The sequence below is a fragment of the Poecilia reticulata genome, chromosome 18, assembly GCF_904066995.2.
Source record: "Poecilia reticulata chromosome 18, P_reticulata-male-v2, whole genome shotgun sequence".
Lineage (NCBI taxonomy): Eukaryota > Metazoa > Chordata > Actinopteri > Cyprinodontiformes > Poeciliidae > Poecilia > Poecilia reticulata.
The window spans coordinates 9,719,383-9,735,292 of NC_088847.1; the positions used below are offsets into that span (position 1 = coordinate 9,719,383).

Genomic DNA, 15,910 nt, shown 5'->3' on the forward strand with positions numbered 1-15,910 from the left:
TTTCCTCCAAGAGTTGGTCGAGATTCATGGATGCCAGGTCAGAGATGTTTACAGGGGCAGCGTGTTTTTTCCCATTTTTTTCTAGTCGCCTAGCCACTTTCCTTCTTGGAGGTTCTTGCTCTTCTCTCTCTTGGAGCTTCGTTTTCAGATTTTCCACCTCCTTTTTATAATTAACGGAGCTGGCGGAGTACATTTGTTTCAAGGCAGTGAGCTCTTTTTGGAGATTTTCCTTCTCAGCTCCGAATTCCTTTATTTTTTCCAAATGCACTTTTTTCTCATGATTCATCTCAAGCTGATAACCTTCTGCTTTCTGTCTCAGTCCAGAAACATCTTCTTCATACCTCAGGCTGAGTTCTTGGAAGGAAACCGTAATCTGCTCCAGCTGACTTTGCAGACATCTCTCCGTTTCCTGCAGGCAGGCGATCTCTTTGGACATTTGCTCTTGGAGATTGTTCTTCTCTTCTCTCAGATTTTCAAAGAGCTTTTGGTCCTGCTTGCGTTTCTCTTCATAAAACAGCTTCCTGTCGACCTTCGGCTTCCCCTCACGAATGTTGGCTTCATATTTTGACTGAAGCTTTTCGTAGCGAGCCTTGATCTCGTCCAGCTCTTGTTGGAGGGTGTCGCTTTTCTTTTTTTCTGCCTGGATCTGCGACATAAACTCTTCCTCCTTGACAATATGAGCAACCTTCAGTTGCTCCAAGTCCTGCTGCAGCAGCCTTTTGCTCTTGCGTTTTATGTCGCTGTGTACTTGGGAAGCGATAATGGCAGGGTTGAGCGCCTCTGGATTGGTAAACTTTTCCACTGCCAGTAATTCTCTCTTCATCTCTTTGCCCTTCTTGATGTACATGTCCTTGAGATTTTTCTGCTTCTGCAACTCAGATTTTGTTTCTTCCAGTTCTTTCTCCAGAGTGACTACCTTTTGGTTCGACTCAACCCATCTTGCTCTCTCCACTTCCAAGAGAGAGCTAAGTCTCTGGTTCTCTCTCTGGAACTTATTGGCATATGGTCTGTTCTCAAACCTCTCTTGCTGATGTTGTTGTCCAGCTCTCCGTGCCCACGACTGGGATCTCAACCCGCCGTTGGATTGCTGTGGTCTTTGATATGACATATCTTGATCTGCAAACAATATCAACCTTGACTTTGAAAGCGCTTTGCGTACTTCTGAACTCTTCAGTGATGTAGCAAGCAATGACAAGAAGGTAGAAGTCTGTTACATATATACAGAGCTTATGACATCACAAGCATGACTCTGGTTGTGACATCATACAATGTATTTTGACGTTTGAGAAATCTACCTCACTGACCAGCCTCCCTGTATTGGATGGGGAAGGGGATGTATTGTTGGCGTGGCTCTAATTTATTTTTTCTGTTGACTTTTGTATATGTTTTTTTTTTTTTTTTGCTTTCTGGCTACTTCCCCGGAATATTCAAGGGTTATTGCATCAACCAGAGTTTGGCAGTAAACCTTTAGATTTCATGAATACAGTATATACATATTCATGATATCTCTCATATATATGTGTGTGTGTGTGTGTGTATATTATACATGTGTATATGTACATATGTGTGTGTATATATGTATACATTATATATAAAGATGTAAATATATGTACATATACATATGTGTATATATCTATATATATATACTTATATATGCATGTATATATATACACTGCTCAAAAAAATAAAGGGAACACTTCACACAATATAACTCCAAGTAAATCAAATTTCTGTGAAATCAAACTGTCCACTTAGGAAGCAACACTGATTGACAACGGGGACCCTCGTCGGGTCAATCAGTGTTGCTTCCTAAGTGGACAGTTTGATTTCACAGATGTTTTATTTACTTGGAGTTATATATATATTATATATATATATATATATATATATATGTGTGTGTGTATATATACATATGTGTATATATATGTGTGTATATATACATATGTGTATATATATGTGTGTATATATACATAAAAAATATGTATATATACATATTTTTTATGTATATATACACACATATATATACACATATGTATATATACGCACACATCTATATATGTATTTGTACATATATATATCATATATACATTATATATAGACATATATGTACATATACATACATGTATATATATATATATATATATATATATATATATATATATATATATATATATATATATATATATATATTTGTTAGTATATATATACATGTATAGATACATATTTCTACATATACATATATATATAATGTACACACACATATATATATATGTCTATGTGTGTGTATATATATTATACATGTATATATACATATATATTTACATGTACATACATGTGTATATATATTTATATTTGTATATATATATATATGTGTGTGTGTATATATATACATACAAATACGTATATACACACACATGTATATGTATTTGTATATATATATGTTTCTTTTCGTTGAGGTATTGCTTCTTAGGACATGTTACATGAGAATATCATACATATTGTCTTCAGTCACAGTCTTCTTCAGATTTGTTGGAAGATTGAACACTGGAGATCCTTCCTGCCCTCGGCAATACAATAAATACCCAGTCCTATTTAGGGCAACATTTAAATTTCTGTTTGCGAGAAACTACTTTAAAATTCTGTTTAATTTAATTTGTGGGAAGCTGCGGAACAAAGGCTTAATAACGTCGTTCCGCATCATATGCTGTCCGCTCTAGAAAGCAAGACCGCTAGCATATGAGCTAGCAAAAATCCAGCTATTGGCCCTATTCACAATTCTTGTCCTTTTAGTTTAGCAAAACTTTAACAAAATATGAGCGGAAATACGTATTATACATACTAAATTAATATATTAAGGGCAACTAGACCTCTGCTAATACTACTGTGAATGCTTCTTTACACAGATAATAAGCTAACGACGTAGCTTAGCTTGCAAAGTTAGCTGGGGCGCATAGAAATAATCAGCTTCACAAACAAAATACTACATAATATTCAAGTAACACGAACTTACATATGAATAATGTTCAAGGAACACATTTATTTGAATGGCAGCCAGTGATAGCATCCGTCCAGCCTGAGCCGACCAACGATAACATTCAAACTGTTGAAAAATGTCCACTAGATGGCAGTAAAGCGATATCATGCATTTTTAATTCTATATAACTAACGCCAAACAAAACTGATTTAGACAGCACACTAACATTTTCTTTGTGGTTTTGATGTTAAATTTAAAAAGAACTATTGTGCCTTGTTTTCAAATGTTGAATTATAAAACGCTTGGGAGCGTTACGGGGCATAAACAGACACCACAGACATGGGCGTGGCAAAGGAGCCGTCCTCGGTCATTGGTGGGAGTTACTGTACTTAAGTACAGTTTTCGTGTATCTGTACTTTACTTAAGTAGATTTAATAATGGATACTTTCTACTTTTACTCCACTACATTTTACAGTAAGTATCTGTACTTTCTACTTCACTACATTTCTACAAAAGTGTCTCGTTACTCGTTACATCCAAGTCGCGTTGCTCTTTTCTTCCGTTAAAATGTGAAGTTCAGGGACTTAAGGTGGCGCCGTAAAATCCAACTTAGTGTCTGTTGTCACCCATCGGCTCCACCTTTACTCGCACTCGGAGCTCCAGACATGCGCAGTGGTTTCCTCTGAGCGGGAGGAGATGTTTGTCTATAATATAATAGCTGCATAAATTGATATGGCGACATTTAAAAATCTAAGGCGCTTCGCTTTCACAGACGGTGGGACTTCGTCCAACTTTTAGCGTCACTTGGAAGGAAAGCTTAAAGAAAGGTAAGATCTGTGCTAGCAAAGCTAGCTGTACTGAGACACATGTTGCATCTGATGAAAAAAAGTTGTCACTCATGCGCTGAATTATTGTGTGGAGGTTTTGACTGAGGTGTCGCATATATGGGACAACGCTGTGACCAAAGTCTGCAATATAGTGATATGACATTCAGGAACGATCCGATTCTTCTGGACGGATCTTTACTAAGTCCTAAGGACTGAAGCCTCACTGAGAGCCGTTCTTTGTTCTTGTGTACACTGCGGTAGCTATATATATATATATATATATATATATATATATATATATATATATATATATATATATATATATATATAGAGAGAGAGAGAGAGAGAGAGATTTATTTAATCGCTGAATACGTAAAAGTCGAACGTATGAACACAGAGCATGCTCATTGCTCATTGATTGATTTCGTCTCCAGTCATGGTGGCAAACATCGCAGTGGGAGGGAGGATGAAAACAGTCACGGTGCTCATTCTGCTTAGTTACTTGTTGCGCCGTTGGACAGTGTTCATAGTTGAACGTTATTTACCGTTAATTGCGATGTTTCAGTTGTGGTTTCTGACATATGCAATATGGGCAACCGCCCAGGGCGTTATTTTTCTAGGAATAGACCTCTGCGGATTGTAGCACAGTGATGAAAGCAAAACAGAATGAAGTGAGTTTTAATTGATACTGGTTAAATATATTTCAGCTCTAAGTATTTAATATCTAGGTGTTTTTATGGGAATGTGGATCTTTCAGATCAATCTGAAAACCAATTTTGATAGGTAAACTTAATGTTATTGTGTCATTTAGCGCGGGGCGCTGGTCTTGGGTTCGGTGGTCTTGACTACAACTCTGCTACATGGCTCCTTGGTTGCATGTCCTCCACTCCGCCCGCACCTTCTTTACATCCCCTTTCAGTTAGATAAATGTGACTAATGAAGTTCATGCTATGTTAGGACAGGAGACAAAATGTTTCCATCCCTGAAATTATGATTCATAGAATCACATATCCGAGTCTAAACTGTTACAGAGAATAAACACAATAAGAACATGTTTAATCTGTGGTAGTGTTAATTAAAATGGCACATTTCTGATGTATTAAAATTAAATACGATCGGCACACTTAATGATATTAGCGATTAGGTAATGCATTCAGCGAGTACTTTTACTTTTAATACTTAAGTATTTTTAAAAGCCAGGACTTTTTTACTTTTACTTAAGTAAAATGTTAATGTGGTACTTTGACTTTTACTTAAGTACATTTTTGACTGTGTATTTGTACTTTTACTTAAGTAAATTTTTTGAGTACTTTCTCCACCACTGGTTATAGCCCACATGCCACTGGCTGCATTTAGGCTAATATTACCATTATTCGATCTTGATATTGCCTAATGTTTTGTGATACCAAGTATAGGCTACAGAACAAAGACAGAAATATTTACAGAAAGAGATGTTTAAGCAGAATCATTGCAAAGACAGAAATGAGAAAAAAAAACAATTTATCTGAAACTCCTAGAACTGGCTTTAATTCTTGAGTTAAAGGAATTCTATTAAAAAACAAACACCTGCTTTAAAAGCAGACTTAAAATGTTCCTTTCTGTGAGCACCCTATGTATCACCTGATATTGTTCGGACAGGTTCGGATCTGATCTCACTTGCCTTGTTAAATTTTCTGTTCCTAAGTTCTCTGACGAGGCCCAGAAATTTGATAACGAGTCAGATTTCTAAGTTTTAAAATGTTATCAGAAAGGTAGAAAGTTAGCAAATTATTTTCCTTACACTTTACAGTTATGCAGCACTTTGTGTTGATCTGAAGTAATCACCTTTGTTGTAAAATATCTTGGAATTTGTGGCTGCAGCATTGCGAATGCTAGAAATAGTTATGGGATGTAAGCACTTCTGCATATCATGGTGCTTGTTAGAGAGCCCTAAATATTGTATGTTTATGTTATTTCCCTCAGTTACTCAACATATACTGTTACAGAAATTCACAGTTTCAGTGTTGGGGTCACATTGTATTTGGGAAACGTTTGATAGTTATGCACATAAGAAAAAAATAATGTAGTTTACTGCTAGGTGAAACGCTAGTTAAAATCAAACCTACTTGGAGATACTCAGACAATGTGTATATATATTTATTCATATTTATATAAATTCCCTTCTCACCCTTCCACAGGTGGACTCTTTCATCCTCTGAGCTTGGGTCCTCTACCAGAGGCCTGGGAGCTTGAGGGTTCTGCGCAGTATCTTGGCTGTGCCTAGAACCTGACATTTCCGGACTGAGATGTCTGATGCTGTTACTGGGATCTGTTTTAGCCACTGCTCCAGTTTGGGGGTGACTGCCCCGAGGGCCCCGATGACCACAGGCACTACCACAGGTCCCTGCGCTCCTCTGCCCTGTAGACGTAGGGTGAATCCTAGCAACCTGCGGCCTATTTGCCGGGAGCACCGGACGCCACCTGATGGTGTAGACCCGCCGATTTCTGCCAGGATCAGTTTGGTAAATGCCAGGTCGCTGACAAATAAAACTTTGGTCATTAGGGATTTCTTTTCCTCTCATTGATTGGATGTTTTATTAACAGAATCATGGACAAGTGGTTTGGTGACTCCAGCATTTTTAATGAACTCGTACCACGGAACTGCGGCTATTTTAATGCTCCAAGGATGTCAGGGTCCGGTGGAGGTATAGTGACTGTTTTTAAAAGCAGTTTTACTTGTAAACAGTTGCCTCTGGCCTCGTTTAGTAGCTTTGAGATCAGCCTATTTGAACTCGGCAGCTCTCACACTGTGCTGTGTGCGGTGGTCTATCGGCCACCGAAGTACAACAAAAACTTTATAAATAACTTTTCTGATTTCCTGGCTGATATCATGCCAAGGTATGACCAAGTTCTCATTGTTGGTGATTTTAATATTCTTGTCTGTCGTCCTACTTCACCTATGGCTCAGTCATTTCTTAATGTTACCGATTCTTTTAATTTTGTGCAGTCTGACTGGTGCTATCCATGAGTATGGTCACAGTCTTGATCTGGTTTTATTTTATGGTCTACCAGTTTGTAATTTAGTGATTGGTGACTCATTTTTTTCAGACCATATGCCTGTTTTATTTGAGATAACGCTGTCCTGTGCTAAAGCTAAAGCATGCACTGCAGCTCGGTTCTATCGTGTTCTTAACCCTTCTACTGCTGGTCAGTTTTCTTCTGTTTTTAATCAATTTATTGGTGTATAAAGTGCTTCATAAATAAAGTTGGTATGGGATGGTATGGTACTGTGGTCTTCACCTTCCAGGCCTTTTCCAGTTCCTCTCTGAGGCCCTGGTATTTCTCCAGTTTCCCGTGCTCCTTTTTCCTGATGTACTTGGAGATACTCAGACAATGTGTATCTCCACAATGGCTTTCCTCTGTTGTTTATCCACCACCACAATGTCCGGTTGGTTCGTTATTACCATTTTGTCTGTCTGGATCTGGAAGTTCCACAGGATCTTAGCTCGGTTATTCTCCACCACCTTTGGTGGAGAATAATCCGGAGCAGGAAGCAAAACTTCACAGCTGCGCTGTGAAGCCGGAAAAAAGCGGTTGATCATCAATTGACATTTCACCATTTTTAAAGCGGGTGAACCACGAGTAAACTTGAGCTTGACACATAGCGTCATCCTTGTAAGTGGTCTTCAACATTTGAACGGTTTCCGATGCTTTTTCCCCGAGCAGGAAGCAAAGCTTCAGCCGCGCACTGCTAATAGAATAGCGGTTCTCAACGTGGGCGGTACCGCCCCCCTGGGGGCGTTCAGAGGACGGCAGGGGGCGCTGGCGGACATTTTTACAGAAGGGGGGCGCTGGGATGCCTTTGGGGGGCGTTTGGTCGAAGGTAAACTTTACACCTTAAATCCACAACAATACCAGTTTAGACTTTGAGCAACTTGATAAAACTGTATTGTGTAACATTAAATCATGCTTAGCTGCAACTGTATCAATGGCAGCACTCCTTCAGTGTTTGTAGCTTCATGGCGCAGCTCCGCATCAGTTCAGCGTTACACCGGCTGATGACACTGCTGTGATTCACTTTGTCTGGTATTTATGTAGGCTACATATGTTTTTGCAGTTCTGTGATCATGTCAAAGCAGCAATTTATATTAAAAAGTGCTTTATTTCCATTTGAAAGCTGCCCGCTACCATGGAAGGACAACAGAAAATCGCTCTTACAAACATGTAATTACTAAAATCACGATACCTTCACTTTGTATCCCTCTGAACAATTAACCCATTTAAATAAAGAAATCCCTCCATGGGTGATACCACGTTAGAGAGCGTTCATTTTATAGCGTTAACACGGTGCTGGTCCGGTATGAAACGGGTTTGAGGGAACAACGGTACCACAGCACTTTTATATTTCAATAATCAGAACATCGAAATTGTTTCCGTTGTTTTAAAAGGTTTATGTCATTCTGCCTTTTCCCCATCGATATGTTTCCCGACCGCCCTGCACCTTAAAAAAAAAAACGCCGTCCACAATGCGCAAAATTCTGAAACATGAGAAGCGGGCAAAACGGAGCGACGAACTAGATATGAATTATGGCATAAAAACAGAGAATCCGACGCTGAACAGTGAAAAATCAACACATGATGTGAAACACATGACGATTAGGAGGCGCAGCAGGTGATGAGATTACTGATGGTCAATAAATGATAATGATTTAGCAAGAGGAAAGAAACTAAAGTGGACATAGCAATAAACCAAGAGAGGATAAAACTAATCAAAGGAAACTAAATGAAATGAATGAAGAACAAAATGCAAGAATAAACTAAGAAACTAAAGTAAATACAGAGGAATAAACTGGTATGGCAAGACATATCGAGCAATAATTAATACAGAGGACTGTATGGCAAGAATAAACTGGCACTATTTCCAGAAAAAAGGTAAAATAATATTGTTGAAGTGCCATGATGGGTAGGGGCGCAACTACACATTATTCAGGTGGATGCGAAAACATAAATCGGCGCCCCCACGAAGGAGCGTAGAAACATACTCTCCCCCCCAACCCCTCTCCTCCAGACGCCGATACATTTAGTGCAAAACTCGCTACATTTACCCCGTTAAGTGCACGAGGTGAAGGAGCGTAAGGCGCGCTGAAGTGTAAGGGAAAACATAATTGGTGCGCCGATTCAATACATCTACAATAATGATAGTAACATTAATAATAAAATAATAGTCAGTGCAAAGTAGCCTACAAATTTTTTGGTGGGGGGCGGTGAGGGATCTGGATAAATGCTAGGGGGGCGCTGGCCCGAAAAAGGTTGAGAAACACTGGTTTAGAATGTCTCACTTTGGTTGTTTTTTGACATCATAGTTTAGTGTGCGTAACTTTTGTCGTTTTTTAAAATCAGTTTAGTGTGTCATTTTGGTTCTTTTTTGACATCATGGTTTAGAATGTCGTACTTTGGTTGTTTTTTGAAATTATAGTTTGTGGGTGTCATTTTTGTTGTTTTTGACATCACAGTTTAGTCTGTGTCACGTTGGTTCTTTCTTGACATCATGGTTTAGAATGTCTTACTTTGGTTGTTTTTTGACATCATCATTTAGTGTGTGTCACTTTTGTTGTTTTTTGAAATCATAGTTTAGTGGGTGTCATTTTGGTTGATTTTTGACATCACAGTTTAGGGTGTGTCACGTTGGTTCTTTTTTGACATTATGGTTTAGAATGTCTTACTTTCATGGTTTTTTGACATCATAGTTTAGTGTGTCACTTTGGTTCTTTTTTGACATCATGGTTTTAGTGTGTGTCACCTTTGTTGTTTTTTGACATCATAGTTTAGAACAGGGGTGTCAAACTCCAGTTCTCGAGGGCCGGTGTCCTGCAACTTTTAGAAGTGCCTCTGCTGCACCACACCTGAATAGAATAATTAAGTAATTAGCAAGGCTCTGGAGAACTGAGGAGGTAATTAAGCCATTTGATTCAGGTGTTTTGTACCTGTGGCACATCTAAAAACTGCAGGACAGCGGCCCTTCAGGACTGGAGTTTGACACCCCTGGTTTAGAATGTCTTACTTTGGTTGTTTTTTGACATCATAGTTTAGTGTGTGTCACCTTTGTTGTTTTTTGAAATCATAGTTTAGAATATCACACTCTGGTTGTTTTTTGACATCATAGTTTATAATGTCTCACTTTGGTTGTTTTTTGACATCACAGTTTAGTGTGTGTCACATTTTTTGTTGTTTTTTGAAATCATAGTTTAATGTGTTACTTTGGTTGTTTTTTGACATCATAGTTTAGTGTGTGTCACCTTTGTTGTTTTTTGAAATCATAGTTTAGAATATCACACTCTGGTTGTTTTTTGACATCATAGTTTAGAATGTCTCACTTTGGTTGTTTTTTGACATCACAGTTTAGTGTGTGTGACTTTTGTTGTTTTTTTGAAATCCTAGTTTATTGTGTGTCACATTTGTTGTTTTTTGAAATCATAGTTTAGAATATCACACTCTGGTTGCTTTTAGACATTATAGTTTAGTGGGTGTCACTTTTGTTGTTTTTTGACATCACAGTTTAGTGTGTGTCACTTTGGTTCTTTTTTGACATCATGGTTTTAGTGTGTGTCACCTTTGTTGTTTTTTGAAATCATAGTTTATAATGTCTCACTTTGGTTGTTTTTTGACATCACATTTTAGTGTGTGTCACATTTTTTGTTTTTTGTTTTTTGAAATCCTAGTTTATTGTGTGACTTTGGTTGTTTTTTGAAATCCTAGTTTATTGTGTGTCACATTTGTTGTTTTTTGAAATCATAGTTTAGAATATCACACTCTGGTTGCTTTTAGACATTATAGTTTAGTGGGTGTCACTTTTGTCGTTTTTTGAAATCATAGTTTAGTGTGTCACTTTGGTTCTTTTTTGACATCCTGGTTTAGAATGTCTTACTTTGGTTGTTTTTTGAAATCATAGTTTAGTGTGTCACTTTGGTTCCTTTTTGACATCATGTTTTAGAATGTCTTACTTTGGTTGTTTTTTGAAATCATAGTTTAGTGTGTCACTTTGGTTCCTTTTTGACATCATGTTTTAGAATGTCTTACTTTGGTTGTTTTTTGACATCACAGTTTAGTGTGCGTCACTTTTGTCGTTTTTTGAAATCATAGTTTAGTGTGTCATTTTGGTTCTTTTTTGACATCCTGGTTTAGAATGTCTCACTTTGGTTGTTTTTTGAAATCATAGTTTATTGGGTGTCATTTTTGTTGTTATTGACATCACAGTTTAATGTGTGTCATGTTGGTTCTTTCTTGACATCATGGTTTAGAATGTCTCTCTTTGGTTGTTTTTTGACATCATAGTTTAGAATATCTCACTTTTGTTGTTTTTTGAAATCATAGTTTAGTGTGTTTCACGTTGGTTCTTTTTTGACATCATAGTTTAGTGGGTGTCACTTTTGTCGTTTTTTGAAATCATAGTTTAGTGTGTTTCACGTTGGTTCTTTTTTGACATCATAGTTTAGTGTGTGTCACATTTGTTGTTTTTTGAAATCATAGTTTAGAATATCTCACTTTTGTTGTTTTTTGAAATCATAGTTTAGTGTGTGTCACTTTGGTTCTTTTTTGACATCATAGTTTAGTGGGTGTCACTTTTGTCGTTTTTTGAAATCATAGTTTAGTGTGTCACTTTGGTTCTTTTTTGACATCATGTTTTAGAATGTCTTACTTTGGTTGTTTTTTGAAATCATAGTTTAGTGTGTGTCACTTTGGTTGTTTTTTGACATCATAGTTTAGAATGTCTCACTTTGGTTGTTTTTTGACATCATACTTTAGTGTGTGTCACATTTGTTTTTTGTTGAAATAATAGTTTAGAATATCTCACTTTTGTTCTTTCTTGACATCATGGTTTAGAATGTCTTACTTTGGTTGAGTTTTGACATCATCATTTTGTGTGTGTCACTTTTGTTGTTTTTTGAAATCATAGTTTAGAATATCTCACTTTTGTTGTTTTTTGACATCATAGTTTAGTGGGTGTCATTTTGGTTGTTTTTTGACATCACAGTTTAGTGTGTGTCACTTTTGTTGTTTTTTGACATCAGAGTTTAGTGTGTGTCACTTTGGTTCTTTTTTGACATCATGGTTTAGAATGTCTTACTTTCGTGGTTTTTTGAAATCATAGTTTAGTGGGTGTCATTTTTGTTGTTTTTGACATCACAGTTTAGTGTGTGTCACGTTGGTTCTTTCTTGACATCATGGTTTAGAATGTCTTACTTTGGTTGTTTTTTGACATCATAGTTTAGAATATCACACTCTGGTTGCTTTTAGACATTATAGTTTAGTGGGTGTCACTTTTGTCGTTTTTTGAAATCATAGTTTAGTGTGTCACTTTGGTTCCTTTTTGACATCATGTTTTAGAATGTCTTACTTTGGTTGTTTTTTGACATCACAGTTTAGTGTGCGTCACTTTTGTCGTTTTTTGAAATCATAGTTTAGTGTGTCATTTTGGTTCTTTTTTGACATCCTGGTTTAGAATGTCTCACTTTGGTTGTTTTTTGAAATCATAGTTTATTGGGTGTCATTTTTGTTGTTATTGACATCACAGTTTAATGTGTGTCATGTTGGTTCTTTCTTGACATCATGGTTTAGAATGTCTCTCTTTGGTTGTTTTTTGACATCATAGTTTAGTATGTGTCACATTTGTTGTTTTTTGAAATCATAGTTTAAAATATCTCACTTTTGTTGTTTTTTGACATCATAGTTTAGTGGGTGTCACTATTGTCGTTTTTTGAAATCATAGTTTAGTGTGTGTCACTTTTGTTGTTTTTTGAAATCATAGTTTAGAATATCTCACTTTTGTTGTTTTTTGACATCACAGTTTAGTGTGTGTCACTTTGGTGACACACACTAAACTGTGTGTGTCACCAAACTGTGCAGCACCAACACTGTTTATAGTGGGGATGGTGCGCTGCTGACCTCAACTCGGGACGTTGTGGGCCGGTGGGCGGAATACTTCGAAGACCTCCTCAATCCCACCAACATGCCTTCTGTTGAGGAAGCTGAGCATGGGGACTCTGGGCTGGGCTCTCCAATCTCTGGGGACGAGGTCGCCGAGGTGGTCAAAAAGCTCCTCGGTGGCAGGGCCCCGGGGGTGGATGAGATCCGCCCGGAGTTCCTTAAGGCTCTGGATGTTGCGGGGTTGTGTTGGCTAACGCGACTCTGCAATATCGCATGGACATCGGGGGCAGTTCCCCTGGACTGGCAGACTGGGGTGGTGGTCCCCTGTTTAAAAAGGGGGACCGGAGGGTGTGCTCCAATTACAGGGGGATCACACTCTTAAGCCTCCCTGGTAAGGTCTATTCAGGGGTCCTGGAGAGGAGGGTCCGTCGGATAGTCGAACCTCGGATTCAGGAAGAGCAGTGTGGTTTTCGTCCTGGTCGTGGAACACTGGACCAGCTCTACACCCTCAGCGGGGTCCTGGAGGGTGCATGGGAGTTCGCCCAACCAGTCTACATGTGTTTTGTGGACTTGGAGAAGGCGTTCGACCGTGTCCCTCGGGGGGCCCTGTGGGGGGTACTCCGGGAGTATGGGGTACCGGGCCCTTTGATACGGGCTGTCAGGTCCCTGTATGACCGGTGTCAGAGTCTGGTCCGCATTGCCGGCAGTAAGTCGGGCTCGTTTCCGGTGAGAGTTGGACTCCGCCAAGGCTGCCCTTTGTCACCGATTCTGTTCATTACTTTTATGGACAGAATTTCTAGGCGCAGCCGAGGTGTTGAGGGGATCCGTTTTGGTGGCCTTAGGATCGCATCTCTGCTTTTTGCGGATGATGTGGTCCTGTTGGCTTCATCGGAACGTGATCTGCAGCTCTCACTGGAGCGGTTCGCAGCCGAGTGTGAAGCGGCCGGGATGAGGCTCAGTGCCTCCAAATCCGAGGCCATGGTCTTGAGCCGGAAAAGGGTAGAGTGCCTTCTCCGGGTCAGGGGGGTCGTCCTGCCTCAAGTGGAGGAGTTTAAGTATCTGGGGATCTTGTTCACGAATGAGGGAAGAAGGGAGCGGGAGATCGACAGGCGGATTGGGGCAGCGTCTACTGTGAAGCGGGCGCTGTACCGGTCCGTCGTGGTGAAGAGAGAGCTGAGCCAAAAAGCGAAGCTCTCGATTTACCGGTCGATCTACGTTCCCACCCTCATCTATGGTCATGAGCTTTGGGTCATGACCGAAAGAACGAGATCACGGGTACAAGCGGCCGAAATGGGTTTCCTCCGCAGGGTGGCTGGGCTCTCCCTTAGAGATAGGGTGAGAAGCTCGGTCATCCGGGAGGGACTCAGAGTAGAGCCGCTGCTCCTCCACATCGAGAGGAGCCAGTTGAGGTGGCTCGGGCATCTGGTAAGGATGCCTCCTGGACGCCTCCCTGGTGAGGTGTTCCGGGCACGTCCCACCGGGAGGAGGCCTCGGGGAAGACCCAGGACACGCTGGAGGGATTACGTCTCTCGGCTGGCCTGGGAACGCCTTGGGATTCCCCCGGAGGAGCTGGAAGAAGTGGCTGGGGAGAGGGAAGTCTGGGCCTCCCTTCTGAAGCTGCTGCCCCCGCGACCCGACCCCGGATAAGCGGAAGAAAATGGATGGATGGATGGACTTTGGTTCTTTTTTGACATCATGGTTTAGAATGTCTTACTTTCGTGGTTTTTTGAAATCATAGTTTGTGGGTGTCATTTTTGTTGTTTTTGACATCACAGTTTAGTCTGTGTCACGTTGGTTCTTTCTTGACATCATGGTTTAGAATGTCTTACTTTGGTTGTTTTTTGACATCATCATTTAGTGTGTGTCACTTTTGTTGTTTTTTGAAATCATAGTTTAGAATATCTCACTTTGGTTGTTTTTTGACATCATAGTTTAGTGTGTGTCACATTTGTTGTTTTTTGAAATCATAGTTTATTGTGTGACTTTGGTTGTTTTTTGACATCATAGTTTAGTGTGTGTCATATTTGTTGTTTTTTGAAATCATAGTTTAGAATATCTCACTTTTGTTGTTTTTTGACATCATAGTTTAGTGTGCGTCACTTTTGTAGTTTTTTGAAATCATAGTTTACTGTGTCATTTTGGTTCGTTTTTGACATCATGGTTTAGAATGTCTCACTTTGGTTGTTTTTTGACATCATAGTTTAGTGGGTGTCACTTTTGTAGTTTTTTGAAATCATAGTTTACTATGTCAATTTGGTTCGTTTTTTATATCATGGTTTATAATGTCTCACTTTGGTTGTTTTTTGAAATCATAGTTTAGTGGGTGTCATTTTTGTTTTTTTTGACATCATAGTTTAGAATGTCTCACTTTGGTTGTTTTTTGACATCATAGTTTAGTGTGTGTCACGTTGGTTCTTTTTTGACATTATGGTTTAGAATGTCTTACTTTCATGGTTTTTTGACATCATAGTTTAGTGTGTGTCACCTTTGTTTTTTTTAAATCACAGTTTACAATGTTTCACTGTGGTTGTTTTTTGACATCATAGTTTAGTGTGTGTCACTTTTGTTGTTTTTTGACATCACAGTTTAGTGTGTGTCACCTTTGTTGTTTTTTGAAATCATAGTTTAGAATATCACACTCTGGTTGTTTTTTGACATCATAGTTTAGTGTGTGTCACTTTTGTTGTTTTTTGTAATCCTAGTTCATTGTGTGACTTTGGTTGTTTTTTGACATCATAGTTTAGTGGGTGTCATTTTTGTTGTTTTTCACATCACAGTTTAGTGTGTGTCACGTTGGTTCTTTCTTGACATCATGTTTTAGAATGTCTTACTTTGGTTGTTTTTTGACATCACAGTTTAGTGTGTGTCATTTTTGTTGTTTTTGACATCACAGTTTAGTGTGTGTCACGTTGGTTCTTTCTTGACATCATGTTTTAGAATGTCTTACTTTGGTTGTTTTTTGACATCATAGTTTAGTGGGTGTCATTTTTGTTGTTTTTGACATCACAGTTTAGTGTGTCACGTTGGTTCTTTCTTGACATCATGTTTTAGAATGTCTTACTTTGGTTGTTTTTTGACATCATAGTTTAGTGTGTCATTTTGGTTCGTTTTTGACATCATGGTTTAGAATCTCTCACTTTGGTTGTTTTTTGACATCACAGTTTAGTGTGTGTCACTTTGGTTCTTTTTTGACATCATGGTTTAG

The 15,910-nt window shown here is 38.8% G+C and overlaps 1 protein-coding gene and 1 long non-coding RNA gene across 3 annotated transcripts in view; one reads left to right on the forward strand and one right to left on the reverse strand.

Annotated features, from left to right (window-relative positions):
* Positions 1-15,910, forward strand: part of LOC145548720 (uncharacterized) — an 88,445-nt gene that overhangs the window by 69,056 nt on the left and 3,479 nt on the right. Inside the window, exon 2 of the long non-coding RNA XR_014084724.1 lies at positions 5,979-6,302. This is a non-coding gene — a long non-coding RNA (uncharacterized LOC145548720). The remainder of the gene's footprint in view (positions 1-5,978; positions 6,303-15,910) is intronic.
* The window catches only part of LOC103475901 (uncharacterized), a 60,844-nt gene that overhangs the window by 30,126 nt on the left and 14,808 nt on the right, over positions 1-15,910 (reverse strand). The window lies entirely within an intron of this gene.